We start from the raw sequence: 14,693 nt of genomic DNA on the forward strand, positions 1-14,693 counted from the left end.
GAGCGTCGGTTCGGGTCAAGGGCATGTATCTTGGTTGCGGGCACATACCCAGTAGGGAGTGTGCAGGAAGCAGCTGATCGATGTTTCTCTCTCATCGATGTTTCTAACTCTCTATCCCTATCCCTTCCTCTCTGTAAAAAATCACTAAAATGTATTTTTTTTAAAAAAAAGAGAGCTAAAGAAGGGCTAAAAAGATCCATCCAAAATGTGGATATAACCCTTGTAAATACTTATTTACTCAACATAGGAGATCCATAATATATAAAGCAAATCTTGAGGATATAAAGTGAAAGATCAATAGACAAATCTTTCAGACATAAAAATCAAAAAAGAAACAATGGCCTTAAATGACACGCTGCACCAGATGTATTATATTAATAGTTTCAGAGCATCTCATCCCAAAGCAGCAAAATATAAAGTGTTTTCAAGTGTACACAGAACAGGTTCTAAGATAGATCACAAAGGTATCCTATCTAATAAAGAGGTAATATGCAAATTGACCATCACTCCAACACACAAGATGGCCGCCCCCATGTGATCAAAGATGGTCGCCCCCATGTGGACACAAGATGGCCACCACAAGATGGCCGGCAGAGGAGGGCAGTTGGGAGGGACCAGGCCTGAAAGGGAGGACAGTTGGGGGGGGGGGCAAGCCTGCAGGGGAGGGCAGTTGGGGATGACCAGGCCTGCAGAGGAGGACAGTTGGGGGTGACCAGGCCTGCAGGGGAGGACAGTTGGAGACAACCAGGCCTGCAGGGGAGGGAAGTTAGGGGCAACCAGGGTGGCAAGGGAGGGAAGTTAGGGGTGACCGGGCCTGCAGGGGAGGGCAGTTGGGGGCATCCAGGCCTGCATGGGAGGACAGTTAGGAGTGACCAGGCCTGCAGGGAAGGGCAGTTAGGGGTGACAGGGCCAGCAGGGGAGGGCAGTTGGGAACGACCAGGCCTGAAGGTGAGGGCAGGTAGGGGTGGGCAGTTAGGGGTGACCATGGTGGCAAGGGAGGGAAGTTAGGGTGACCAGGCCAGCAGGGGAGGGAAGTTGGGGGCAACCAGGCCTGTAGGGGAGGGCAGTTAGGGGTGACCAGGCCGGCAGGGGAGCAGTTAGGCATCGATCAGCCTGGCAGGGGAGTGGTTAGGAGGTGATCAGGCTGGCAGGCAGAAGCAGTTAGGGGAATCAGGCAGGCAGGCAGGTGAGCAGTTAGGCACAATCAGGCAGGCAGGCAGGTGAGCAGTTGGGAGACAGCAGTCCTGGATTGTGAGAGGGATGTCCCAGATTATAGAGGGTGCAGGCTGGGCTGAGGGACACACACCCCCGTGCATGAATTTCATGCACCGGGCCTCTAGTATGTGTGTGTGTGTGAGTGACAAAGGTATATATATATATATATACCTTTGTTTATGTGAACAAATAATTGAGGTCATCAGGGCAGTATTAGAGAATTGCTGTTTCACTGTCTCTGTGTTTTGTAGAATCTACCGCTTTAATTGTACTTTTCTCTTAGGCATTTATTTCTGTGGTCATTCCTTCCAATTTTCAATTTATAATTGTTGACCTTACAAAGAAAGGTCTTATGAAAATAATAATGTCTTGATTTGTTTAAGAAAACCTCAATTTAATAAACATTCATATTTTACACACAGAAAGTCAAAAATATCAGTTAAGTTTCAAAATGTCTTTTGTTTTCTTATTCCCTGTATTAGTTATCTCATTTTTTTCACTTTCTTCCAGACTTCTCCCTTTTTTGTTTTGTTTCTCTTATTCTGTTCCTGCTTTAGTGTTTCTCTCTCCTTTCTTTTTACACCTTGTTAAATATTGATTTTTTTTTTGTCTTTATAAAATTTTATTTAAAAATGTTCTAGAAAACTGCTGAAAATATCATTTGATTTACCCTATTCCTGCCAGGTTATATGCCTAAAACACATTGCCACCTTTCTTCCAATTTAAGTTGCATGAACCCAGCTCAGAATTCCTTAACCCAAGAAGCTCTCCCAAATAACTCTAGTCCAAAGTGATATCTCTCTTTGGAACTCAAAGCACTTCCTGTCTATTCCACTTTTTAAAATAAATTATTTTCTTTCAAGGATAATATATACTCATTGAAAACAGAAAATACCCAGAAACATAAAAATTACTTGTAATAACCCTCCACCCAGTCGTTAGTATTATTGAGCTACTTTGCATATTATTTTCCATTTGCAAGGTTATAGTGTGAGATTATATTGATGAGGTTTTGGTTTCACCAAATTACAACCATTCTTCTCATTGTTAAAAATCTGTATATGAATATATCATACAGTATTCAACTTTTCATTTGTTATTTTTTACCTATTAACTCCATCGCATTCTTTCACTCACTCATTCATTGATTCTACAAATTTTGATTAGTCACTTATAATTGTAACCAGACAATCAATGAGTCCAGGCTGCCTGTCACTACTTGAGCCAATTCAGCAGAGACAGGGTTGAATCATATATGAGCGTTTATTCCAATACTGCCTGCAGTATGGGAGAGCAGCAGGTCATCCACAAAAACCTGCTCTGCCCCCCACCATAAGCCAGCTGCTTATATTGGGTAGAAGGACAAAGATTACATGGGCAAGTAGGCAAAAGGGATAAGAATAGATATGCAAAATGGGCAGTTTAAATGTAATGTGGGCGGGGGGTTTGCAAAGGCCTGGAGGTGCCTCTGGTTTCTGCAACAAGGTTGTTAACCTTTCAATGATAATAGGCAGCTCCTGGATGTGGAGGATGGACCACATTTCCAAGTGAGCTCTCAGGTCCCACATGCAACTCCCAGCCTGGTTGGAATGTGCTTTCTTTAATCAGAACAAAACAGTCATGGTGAACAGAGCATGATTAATATTTCTTATCATTATAGCTGGTCCCCAATATTCTTTGTCCTCCCGTAACAGAATGTACCACATACATTGTGTGTGTATGTTTTCTCTCCCATGCTAAATTAACTTATGTATTCATAAGGACCATAATTGTAAATTTCCCCAAATTTCTGAGTATAGACTTAATCAAATGAAAAGTGGTCAGTAAATATTTGAGAATCAATTTGCCTAAATGTTATTTATCCTCAACATTTTGGAGACATTCTTTCTTTTTTTTTTTTTTTTGAGGGTGAAACATCTGCATTTATTTTATTTTATGTTCCTTTATTGGTTAAGGTATTACAAATGTGTCCTTATCTCCCCACTGTCCCCCCATTACCCCACTCATGCCCTCACACCCCAGTGTCTGTATCCATTGGTTATGCTTATATGCATGCATACAAGTCCTTTGGTTGGTCTCTCCCCCTTAGTCCCACCCTCCCCTGCCTTCCCTCTGAGATTTGAGCACCTGATCAATGCTTCTCTGTCTCTAGATCTATTTTTTGTTAATCGGTTTATGTTGTTCATTATAATTCACAAATGAGTGAGATCATGTGATATTTATCTTTCTCTGACTGACTTATTTCACTTAACATAATGTTCTCCAGCTGCATCCATGCTGTTGCAAGTGGTATGAGTTCCTTCCTTTTTACAGCAGCATAGTATTCCATTATGTAGATGTGCCAAAGTTTTTTAATCTACTAATCTGCTGATGAAAACTTAGGCTGATTCCAAATCTTAGCTATTGTAAACTGTGCTGCTATGAACATAGGGGTGCATATATCCTTCTGATTGGTGTTTCTGGTTTCTGGCGATATATTCCTAAAAGTGGGATCACTGGGTCAAATGAGAGTTCCATTTTTAGTTTTTTGAGGAAACTCCATAATGTTCTCCACAGTGGCTGCACCAGTCTGCATTCTCACTAGCAGAGCACGAGGGTTCCTTTTTCTCTGGATCCTCATCAGCATTTGTCATTTGTTGATGATAGCCATTCTGAAAGGTGTGAAAAGCTACCTCATTGTTGTTTTGATTTGCATCTCTCAGATGATTAGTGACTTTGAGCATGTCTCTTCTTCTTTCAAAAAGTATCTATTGAGTTCCTTTGCCCATTTTTTATTGGGTTGTTTGTCTTCCTTTTATTTAAGTTGTATGAGTTCCCTGTAAATGTTGGAGATTAAACCCTTATCGGAGATAATGTTGGCAAATATGTTCTTGTTGTTTTATTGATGGTTTCTTTTGCTGTGGAGAAGCTTTTTATTTTGATGTAGTACCATTTGTTTATTTTCCCTTTAGTTTCCATTGCCCTAGGAGTTGTATTGGTGAAGAAATTGCTTTAGCATATGTCTGAGATTTTGTTGCCTTTGGATTCTTCTAATATTTTTATGGTTTCCTGTCTTATGTTAAAGTCCTTTATCCATTTTGAGTTTATTTTTGTGTATGGTGTAAGTGGTGGTCTAGTTTCTGTTTTTTTTTTTCCATGTGTCTTACTAAATTTCCCAGCAGCATTTATTGAAGAGACTGTCTTGACTCCATTGTATGTTCTTGCCTCCTTTGTCAAATATTAATTGAGCATAGTGGTTTGGGTCAATTTCGTGGTTCTCTATTCTATTCCATTGATCTATATGTCTGTTCTGGTGCCAGTACCAGGCAGTTTTGAAAACAGTGGCTTTGTAATACAGTTTGAAATCTGGTATTGAGATCCCTCGTACTTTTGTATTCTTTCTCAGGATTGCTGCAGCTATTTGGTTTTTTATTTTATTTTATTCCAGATGAATTTTTGGAGAGTTCTTTCTAGATCTGTGAAATATGCTGTTGGTATTTTAATGGGGATTGCGTTGAATTTATAGATTGCTTTGGGTAGTAAGGACATTTTAATGATGTTGATTCTACCAATCCATGATCACAGTATGTTCTTCCATCTGTTTATGTCTTCCTCTATCTCTTTTCTTCAGTGTCCTGTAATTTTCTGAGTACAGGTCTTTTACCTCCTTAGTTAAGTTTATTCTTAGGTATCTTTTTTTTTTTTTTTTTGGTGTGATGGTAAATAAGATTGCTTTTTTAGTCTCTCTTTCTGTAAGTTCACTATTGGTGTATAGAAATGCTATAGATTTCTTGGCATTAATTTTTTGTATCCTGCTATATTACTGAATTCATTTATTAAGTCTAATAATTTTTTGATGGAGTCTTTAGGGTTTTCTATGTACAGTATGATGTCATCTGCGAATAAAGACAGTTTTACTTCTTCTTTTCTAATTTGGATGCCTTTTATTTCTTCTTCTTGTCTGATCGCAATGGCTAGTACTTCCAGTACTGTGTCGAACAGGAGTGGTGAGAGTGGGCATCCCTGTCTTGTTCCTGTTCTTAGGGGAAATGGTTTTAGTTTTTGCCCAAATGAGTATGATGTTGGCTGTAGGTTTGTCATATATGGCTTTTATTATGTTGAGGTATGATCCTTCTATTCCCACCTTATTGAGAGTTTTTATCAATTAAAGGGTGCTGGATTTTGTCAAATGCTTTTTCTGCATCAATTGATATGACTATGCAATTTTTGTCTCTCAATTTGTTTTTGTAATGTATCATGTTTATTGATTTGTTGATATTGTACCATCCTTGCATCCCTGGGATAAATCCTACTTGGTCATGGTGTGTGATCTTTCTGATGTACTGCTGGATCCTATTTGCTAGAATTTTGTTGAGGATTTTGGCATCTATGTTCATGAGGGATATTGGCCTGTAATTCTCTTTCATTGTGTTGTTTTTATCTGGTTTTGGTATTAGGGTGATGCTGGCTTCATAGAATGAGCTTGGAAGTGTTCCTTTCTCTTGAATTTTTGGGGGTAGTCTGAGGAGGATAGGTTTTAGTTCTTCCTAGAATGTTTGGTAAAATTTTCCTGTAAAGCCATTTGGCCCAGGCTTTTGTTTGCTGGAAGCTTTTTGATGACTGCTTCAATTTCTTCCATAGTTATTGGCCTATTCAGGTTTTTAGATTTTTTTTTTTTGAGTTTTGGAAGATTAAATTTTTCTAGGAATATGTCTATTTTCTCCAGGTTGTCTAGTTTTTTAGAATAGTATTTTTTAACAACCCTTTATTTCTGTGGGGTCTGTTGTTATTTCTTCTCTTCATTTCTGATTTTGTTTATTTGGGTCCTCTCTGTTTGCTTCTTGGTGAGCCTGGGTAGAGGTTCATCAATCTTCTTTACCCTTTCAAAGAACCAGTTCTTGCTTTCATTGATCTTTTGTATTGATTTTTTGGTCTCTATGTCATTTATTTCTGCTCTGATCTTTATTATTTTCTTCCTTCTGTATACTGTGGGCTATTTCTCGTTGCTCTCTTTCTAATTCTTTAAGTTGCAAGGTTAGATAATTTATTACCCGTTATTCTTGTTTTTTGAGGTATGAACTTCCGTCTCAGGACTGATTTCATTGTGTCCCAAAGATTTTGGATTGTTGTGTTTTCATTGTCATTTGTATCCAGGATGCTTTTTATTTCTTCTTTGATCTCTTTGTAACCCAATCATTGTTTAATAGCATGCTATTTAGCCTCCAAGTGTTTGATTTTTTTTCATTGTTTTTATTGTAGTTAATTTCTAGTTTTATGACTTTGTGATCTGAGAAGATGCTTGTTATGATTTCTATCCTCATGAATTTGAAGAGACTTTGCCTGTGTCCTTATCTGTGGTCTATCTTTGAAAATGTCCCTTGTGCATTGGAGAAGAATGTATATTCTGTAGCTTTGGAGTGAAATATTCTGAAGATGTCAATTAAGTCCATCTAATCTAGTGAGTCATTTAGGATTGCTGTTTCTTTGATGATTTTTGGTTCAGAGGATTTATCCAGTGGTGTCAGTGGTGTATTAAAGTCCCCTACTATGACTGTATTGCTATCGGTCTCTCCCTTGAAATCTTCCAGAAGTTGTTTTATGTATTTGGGTGCTCCTGTATTGGGTGCATATATGTTTACTAAAGTTATATCTTCTTGTTGAATTGCTCCATTTAGTATTATGTAGTGGCCTTCCTTATCTCTTGTTATGGCCTTTACTTTGATGTCTATTTTGTGTGATATAAGTATTGCAACCCCAGCTTTTTTCTCATTTCCATTTTTACCTTAATCAATAAAGAAAAAAAATGGAACTCCCATTTGACCCAGTAATCCCACTGGTAGAACTATATCCCAAGAAACAGGAAACACAAAGCAGAAAGGATATATTCACCCCTATGTTCATAGCAGCACAATTTACCATAGCTAAGATATGGAAACAGCGTAAGTGCCCATCAGCAGATGAGTGGATTAAAAAATGGTGGTACATATACACAATGGAATACTGCACTGCTATAAAAATGAAGGAACTTTTACCATTTGCAACAGCATAGATGGAACTGGAGAGCATTATCCTAAGTGAAATAAACTAGTCAGATAAAGATATATCACATGATCTCAATCATATGTGGCATATAATGATCAACATAAACTGAAGAACAAAAGTAGATAGAGAGACAATTGGCAGGGGAGGGGAGGTTAGAGATCAACCAAAGAACTTGTATGCATGCATATTAGCATGACCAATGGGCAGGGACACTGGGGTGGTGGCGGCTAGCCTTTGTGGGTGGGAGTGGATGGGGGGGTGTCAATCAGGGAAAAGGGAGACATATGTAATACTTTAAACAATAAAAAAGAAAATATATATTTACAGCATATTAAAATATTCAGTGCATAAAGAATCCTTTTTCCCCTAGTGGAAACACAACCAAACAGTGAGATGAGATATAACACACATTTTTGTGTGACCTTATCTCAGAAGTAACATCCATTATTTTTCCTTACTCTATTGTTAGAAGCCTGACAATAGGAAACAGGATTTGGATATCATCTCCTCAACATTTCACCATCTTTTCTCAATCTGGCCTCAAATATGTCTTTCAGAACTTTGCAGGTTCAGAGATTTTTCTTTAGACTTTGTGGCAGCCTTCCAAGCACTACCCCACCATCTTCTCCTTTGTACAATGGCGAAGTATAGTACAGAAGCTAAGAGCAAAGCTCTAGAATATGACTGCTTGAGTTCTAATGCTGGCTTAATCACTTACCACATGGGAAATTTAGGCAAATGAATTTAAGAAAACTCCCTGTGACTCAGTTTCTCCCCAAACGCAGCCTTTGATATTGTGTAATGTTTATAATTCTATCTCTTTGTCTACCACCACTCTGCCTGAAATTACACTGATTACACCAAGATTGTAAGTTCGATCCAAGTTCAGAGTACATATAGAAATTAACCAATGAATCCTATATAATAAAAGCCTAATATGCTAAGTATCCAGTCATCTGTTCAAGCAATCAGTGTAATATGCTAATTATACGGTAAGGCTGCTCAACCGCTCACTATGATGTACACTGACCACCAAGGGGCAGACAGTCAACCAGTTGGCCAGTCGCTATGATGTGCACTAACCACCAGGGGGCAGATGCTTAATACAGAAGCTGCCCCCTGGTGTTCAGTGCGCTCCCACAGGAGGAGCGCCGCTCAGCCAGGAGCTGGGCTCACAGCAGCGCTAAGGATGTCTGACTGACGGCTTCGGCCTGCTCCCTGCGGGAGTTGGACATCCCTCGAGGGCTTCTGGACTGCAAGAGAGAGCAGGCTGGGCTGAGGGTCCCCCCACCACCGAGTGCACGAATTTCGTGCACCGGGCCTCTAGTACATAAATAAGTGGAATAACAAATAGATCTCTCTCCCTCTCCCACCCCTCTACCCTCTCTAAAATCAATTAATATATACACTGAGGGGCCAGATTATTATGATCTCTGAATGCATAATAATCTGGCCACTCAATATATATTTACAGCATATTAAATCTGGCCACTCAATATATATTTACAGCATATTATGATCTCTGAATGCATAATAATCTGGCCACTCAATATATATTTACAGCATATATATATATATATATATATATATATATATATATATACACAATTAGAGGCCCGGTGCATGAATGCATGAATTCATGCATGAGTGGGGTCCAGTCAGCTTGGCTGCCCTGGGGGAGGGAACATGGGTGGTTGGCTGGCCTGCCTGCTGGTTGAAATCCTGGTCGAGAGGACAATTTGCATATTTATATAGGATATACACTGAGTGGCCAGATTATTATGCATTCAGAGATCATAATAATCTAGCCACTCAGTATATATTTACAGCATATATATATATATATATATATATATATATATATATATAATCTTCAGATGAGTATTAAAAATAAGTATTTAGCATGGTGTTTAGCACATAATAGATGCTCAATGACCTCTATTGAATAAATAAACAACAATGAATGATAAGGAAAGAGAAAGAACACCAGTTAGAGTACTAGTATAATTCAAGATCAAGCAATAATTTCTCTAAAGAGAGGCTCTTTGACCAAGTGTATATTTTAAAGAAAAGAAATTAGTAAAGAGGGGATAAATTTGGGGTACACAATGCTAGAAAAAAGAATTTGGGACCAATGTCCCTGAGGAGAGACTGGTTTGGGGCAGAGACATAGAAACTAAAGAGGAGGTTTGTTGAGCAGGCAAAGCTGAAATTAAAAAGTGAGGAAGTTTCATTGCTCCACATCTTTGTGAAATTTTATCTCTGTAACTAGAGGAGATGACCTGCTGAGGGACAGGACAGGAGCTATGTACAGACTCTACTGGAGTTCTGGGAATAGAGAATAGCTATTAGTAGTCACTGGGTTTAAATTAGAAAGGGGAAGATTAATATAATTACTTAGTGTTGTTTAATAACATTTTTTATTCTTTGCCTCTAGTTTTATGCTACTTTTAGTAACTACAATGATCTAATGATATTTTATCTAATTTTGATTTGGGTATAGTCATTAGGCCAATATCTTGACTCTATAATAAATGAAATTCACATTTCCCCTGAACACATTCTCTTGCCACATTTAGGCCAGCTCCCAAGGACAGGTTGATCATCATGCTGCTTTTTTTTTTTTTTTTTTAGTCTCTGATGGAGTGAAGACACATTGAATGGGACAAAAAAAGAGAGTTTAGTGAAAAAGGAAATTCTCTTTCAGTAACGTAAAATAAATGCCATACCACTTCTTGTGCCCTTAAATAAGTCTTGGTTTTATATATATACTAGAGGCCCGGTGCACGAAATTCGTGCACTGGGGGGGGTGCCCCTCAGCCCAATCTGCACCCTCTTCAATCTGGGACCCCTCAGGGGATGTCCAACTTCCAGCAGTCGGACATCCCTCTCACAATCCAGAACCGCTGGCTCCTAACCACTCACCTGCCTGCTGCCTGCCTAACCCCACTGCCTGCCTGCCTGCCTGCTCGCCCCTACCTTGATCTCTTGCCAGCCTGATTGCCCCTACCTTGCCCTCCCCTATCAGCCTGATCACCCCAAACTGCCTGTGCCTTGGCCCCCAGTCTGGCCTCCCTCTGGAGGCACCACCCCCATAACCCCAATGCTGCTGCCATTGCAGCTGGTTATGGCTGCCTGAGCCTTGGCCTTTGTAGCCACTGTGGCTTTGTCTGGAAAGATGTCCGGAAGACAACCACTCTAATTAGCATATTACCCTTTTATTAGTATAGATTTGGGGACCATTACAACCACGCAGAACTTGAAGAAAACACATGGCCCTGGTCAGTTTGGCTTAATGGAGAGAGCATCGGCCTGTGGACTGAAGAGTCCAGGTTTGATTCTGATCAGGGGCACACATGCCTGGGTTTCGGGCTCAATCCCCAGTAGGGGGCCTGTGGGCGTCAGCTGATCAGTGATTCTTTTTTTTTTTTTAATATATTTTATTGATTTTTCACAGAGAGGAAGGGAAAGGGATAGAGAGCTAGAAACATCGATGAGAGAGAAACATCGACCAGCTGCTTCCTGCACACCCCCCACTGGGGTATGTGCCAGCAACCAATGTACATGCCCTTAACCGGAATCGAACCTGGGACCTTCCAGTCCGCAGACCAACGCTCTATCCACTGAGCCAAACCGGTTTCGGCTGATCAGTGATTCTTATCATTGATGTTTCTATCTCTCTCTCCCTCTCCCTTTCTGAAATTTTAAAAATATATATATTTTTAAAGAAAACACATGATCTTCACTCTGGGCTTTGTCATCTTACAATATCCTTTGTGCAGTGTTTTAACTTCCCTCAACTTTCCTTTACCCACCTTTAAAGTGCAATCTATTTTGGGGAAGATGATCAGGAAAGTGATTCCAGTGGGTAGAAGTTTTTTTTGGAGGGGATGGGTCATGAAGATATTTAAAAATTGAGCATGGTGATGGTTGTACCACTCTGAATTTACTTTAAAAAACCAGTTCATTGTACACTTTAGGTGACATGTACAGTATATGGGTTATATCTCAACAAAGCTGTTCTTTTATTTCTTTTTAAATAAAGACCAGTCTTATAATCAATTGCAGATGTTTTCAGAGGCCCCTCAAGATTTGCTTACCATGTCCCAAATCACAGCTGTGATTCCCAGTTGCCTCCAGTCCTGGTGGATCTGGATGGTGTGGTTTGCAAAGGAGAAGGTGGCAAGAGGCTTATGGAATTTTGGCAACCCCATTCCCCCGGTCTCCTCATAGGGCACCAGGGCCATTCCCACTATGCCAGCTCTGCTCCCTTTAACCTGTTGGGCAAAAGAATCCTGCGTGCTCTGGCCAGAAAGTGCATTCTTTCTTAGGTGGCCCGAATGCATTTTTTAAGGTCGTTTTATGGATTCAAAAGAATAAACAGAGATGTGGAAAGCTTTTGTCAAAATCCTTTTACATGGTTCTTCCAGTCTCATAGGAAATGAGATGTGGCTCTGAATTCATCCCAAAGTGTGTCTTTGGGCAAAAGCACCCAGAATGGCACAACTCCTGCAGAATGCCCCACACACTTTGCTGTCAGGACTCAGGGGGGCTTGAGGGTGAGCGAGGCGGCGGTGCCAGCACAGGACCTGGGAGAAGGTAGCGCTTTCTACACTGCCCAGGCCACGTGGACTACAGCAGTACCCGCCCAGGTGGGCAGGGTGTTTCTGCTGTTTTGTTTTGGTCTGGCCTCCACCCCGTCAGCCACGGACCTGTGCCTGCACTGAAACTGAACGGTTTGATGGCCCTACTTTTTGGTGGACAGTGGATGCACTCCCAGAGACTGGCAGTTAGACTCTGGCGGCTTCTGAGTCCCTTGCGGGGAGAGCCCGGCCCTAGGTCAAGAACAGACTCAGGCGTCCTCGGCCAGGAGGCCTCCTTGGGCTAGGGGCCGCCACAGTTTGAAGGCTGGCCATGACCCCAATCCTGGCAGGGGTCTCCTCTGGGGTGCTGGCAGGCCTGGGCTAGGGCTGCGGGCGGTTTGGAGGCCAGTCACGCCCCCGATCCTGGCGGGGGTCTCCTCTGGGGTGCTGGCAGGCCTGGGCTAGGGCTGCGGGCGGTTTGGAGGCCGTTCACGCCCCCGATCCTGGTGGGGATCTCCTCTGGGGCGCTGGCAGGACTGGGTTAGGGTCACTGGCAGTTTGGAGGCCGTTCACGCCCCCGATCCTGGTGGGGATCTCCTCTGGGGCGCTGGCAGGCCTGGGTTAGGGTCACTGGCGGTTTTGAGGCCGGTCACGCCCCCGACCCTGGTGGGGGTCTCCTCTGGGGTGCTGGCAGGCCTGGGCTAATGGCCACCCTGGTTTAGAGACTGGTCAAGCCCCCGATCCTGGCGGGGGTCTCCTCTGGGGCGCTGGCAGGCCTGGGCTCTGGCGCCGCAAAGGGAGAGGTTCCTGAACCTGCTTCCCACACACCTAGGCTAGGATACATCTTGTAGGAGGCGGCTTCAATGCGGGGGGTCGGTGACCAGGTCCTCCGGAGCCTTGCTTTCTGTATTGCTGTCCCACGTCTCCCAGTGCCCCAGCCTCGGATGCGCCCCCGCAGTTGCCCCCTCCACCAGCCACCTCAGCGCAGGCCACATCAGCTGAAGCTAGCCTCTTGGAAGCCAGGCCACCACACCCACCACCGCTAGTAGCTCTCTGCTGCTCTCTCCTTTTGCCCTGTCCACTGGGGTAGGGGAGTGCTCCTAGCCCAGAGGCCATCCCTCCCTCCGCAGCCTGGCTTGGGAAGCTGGCATCGTGCTGGGGCTACGATGCCAGCGTCCCCAATCAGCTACTATGGGTGCGACGCGGACCTCACAGAGGCCAACCTGGAGAACGCGGACCCCAGCTCTGCATCCAGCGGCTGCAGATGCCCTCGGTGGTCAACTACCACCCGCTCCTTCCGCTGGCCCCATTGATCCCTCTCAGCACCAGCCATTTAGGCCAGGGTGGTGATCGCCCGGGACCCCCGCCCTGGGAGCGGCTGGCTGGGCCCGGCCACGCCCCCCCGGGTGGCGATCGGCCCTGGTGACCCCCGGGGAGCACCCGGCTAGGCCTGGCCATGCCCCCCCAGGTGGCGATCGGCTCCGGGGACCCCCTGGGGAGCGCCCGGCTTGGCCCAGCCACGCCCCCCCGGGTGGCGATCGGCCCCGGGACCCCCTTAACTAAGAGGATTCTGCGCCGCCATCTTGGTCTTCTCAACTGCCGGATAGGCCACCCAGAGTCCCGCCCCCAGCCTCTCGCAGGCCCAATCATGGGCATAGCGGAGGTGCGGTCAATTTGCATGTTTCTCTATTATAAGGTAGGATGACTGCTATAATTTGAAAGGTTATGTACCTCTCTTCTTAATCCAGATGTTGAAATTCTAACCGCCAAGGCAATGTATTAGCAGATGGAGCCTTTTGGAGGAGCTCAGGTTGTGAGGGTAAAGCCCCATGAAAGAAATCCCTAACTCCTTCCTCCATATGAGGTATGGAAGAAGGTGCTGGCTGTGTGAACCAAGAATATAACTTTTACCAGATGTGACCATGCTGGTGCCTTGATCTTGGACTTCCAGCCTCCAGAACTGTGAGAAATAAATTTATGTTTTTATAAGCTACTAGGTCAATGATATTTTGTTATATCAGCATGAATGGATCAAGGCAATGACTTACCTATCTCTGTCTCATTTTTAGTCAGGAACCCCTGTGTCAGATGCACTCAAATTCGCGGGTTTCTATACTAAGCTCCACCCAGTTTCTTATGAGGAGAAAGGACCACTAGTCTATGTACTTTCCAATTTGGATATAGAGCTCTTGCCAATGCACCTGGTACACAAAGTGTTCACAAATGTTAAATACTAATCATGGAAGTGCAATGGTCTATATGCACTAAGAAACACCAACAATGTAACAATCCTCTTTCTAAATCTTCAATGTCTACAACTTTCTTTCAGGTGCCATTTAAGGTGAAGAAAGGTTTCAAACCAACCAATGGAGAAATTTATTGTTAAATTCACAAGAGAGGCAGCTAACCTACTACTCAACAATAAATGCTCTACTGGCTGCTGATGCAGGTCCTGTGCAAGGTGCATCCCAGATTGGCCAAGTGTCCTCAGTGATTTGCTCCTGTCTCAATTGGGGGTTTCAGAGTCATAAAGACCATAAGAAGGAAAAACCCACTGTTCCAAGACCACTTTGAAGAGAATTATGATGTCAGTGTTCATTATGGTTTTTGATAAATAAAATACCTTCTATGGTGTGACTTATTTGTGAATTTGAGCTGTTTCAAGTTGATTTGCTTTATAGGTCTATGTGCTCACTAGCTGACCCATTTCTTGATATCATTTACTAAACATTATTGAGAAAGTAAGGACACTCTGCTGTGATGGGAGTGAGGAAACAAATCATTTTTCTCAAAGTAATATCAGCATGTTTGAAATTTACTGTGACTAGGGAATTGTCAGATATATATCATTATATAGTCACTAGAGGCCTGGTG

General features: G+C 42.8%; 1 long non-coding RNA gene across 1 annotated transcript in view; it reads left to right on the top strand.

Annotated features, from left to right (window-relative positions):
- The window catches only part of LOC129149885 (uncharacterized), a 31,211-nt gene extending 16,743 nt beyond the window's left edge, over positions 1–14,468 (top strand). Inside the window, exon 2 of the long non-coding RNA XR_008556693.1 lies at positions 14,149–14,468. This is a non-coding gene — a long non-coding RNA (uncharacterized LOC129149885). The remainder of the gene's footprint in view (positions 1–14,148) is intronic.
- Positions 14,469–14,693: the final 225 nt, after the last annotated feature.

Source organism: Eptesicus fuscus, chromosome 7, assembly GCF_027574615.1.
Source record: "Eptesicus fuscus isolate TK198812 chromosome 7, DD_ASM_mEF_20220401, whole genome shotgun sequence".
Lineage (NCBI taxonomy): Eukaryota > Metazoa > Chordata > Mammalia > Chiroptera > Vespertilionidae > Eptesicus > Eptesicus fuscus.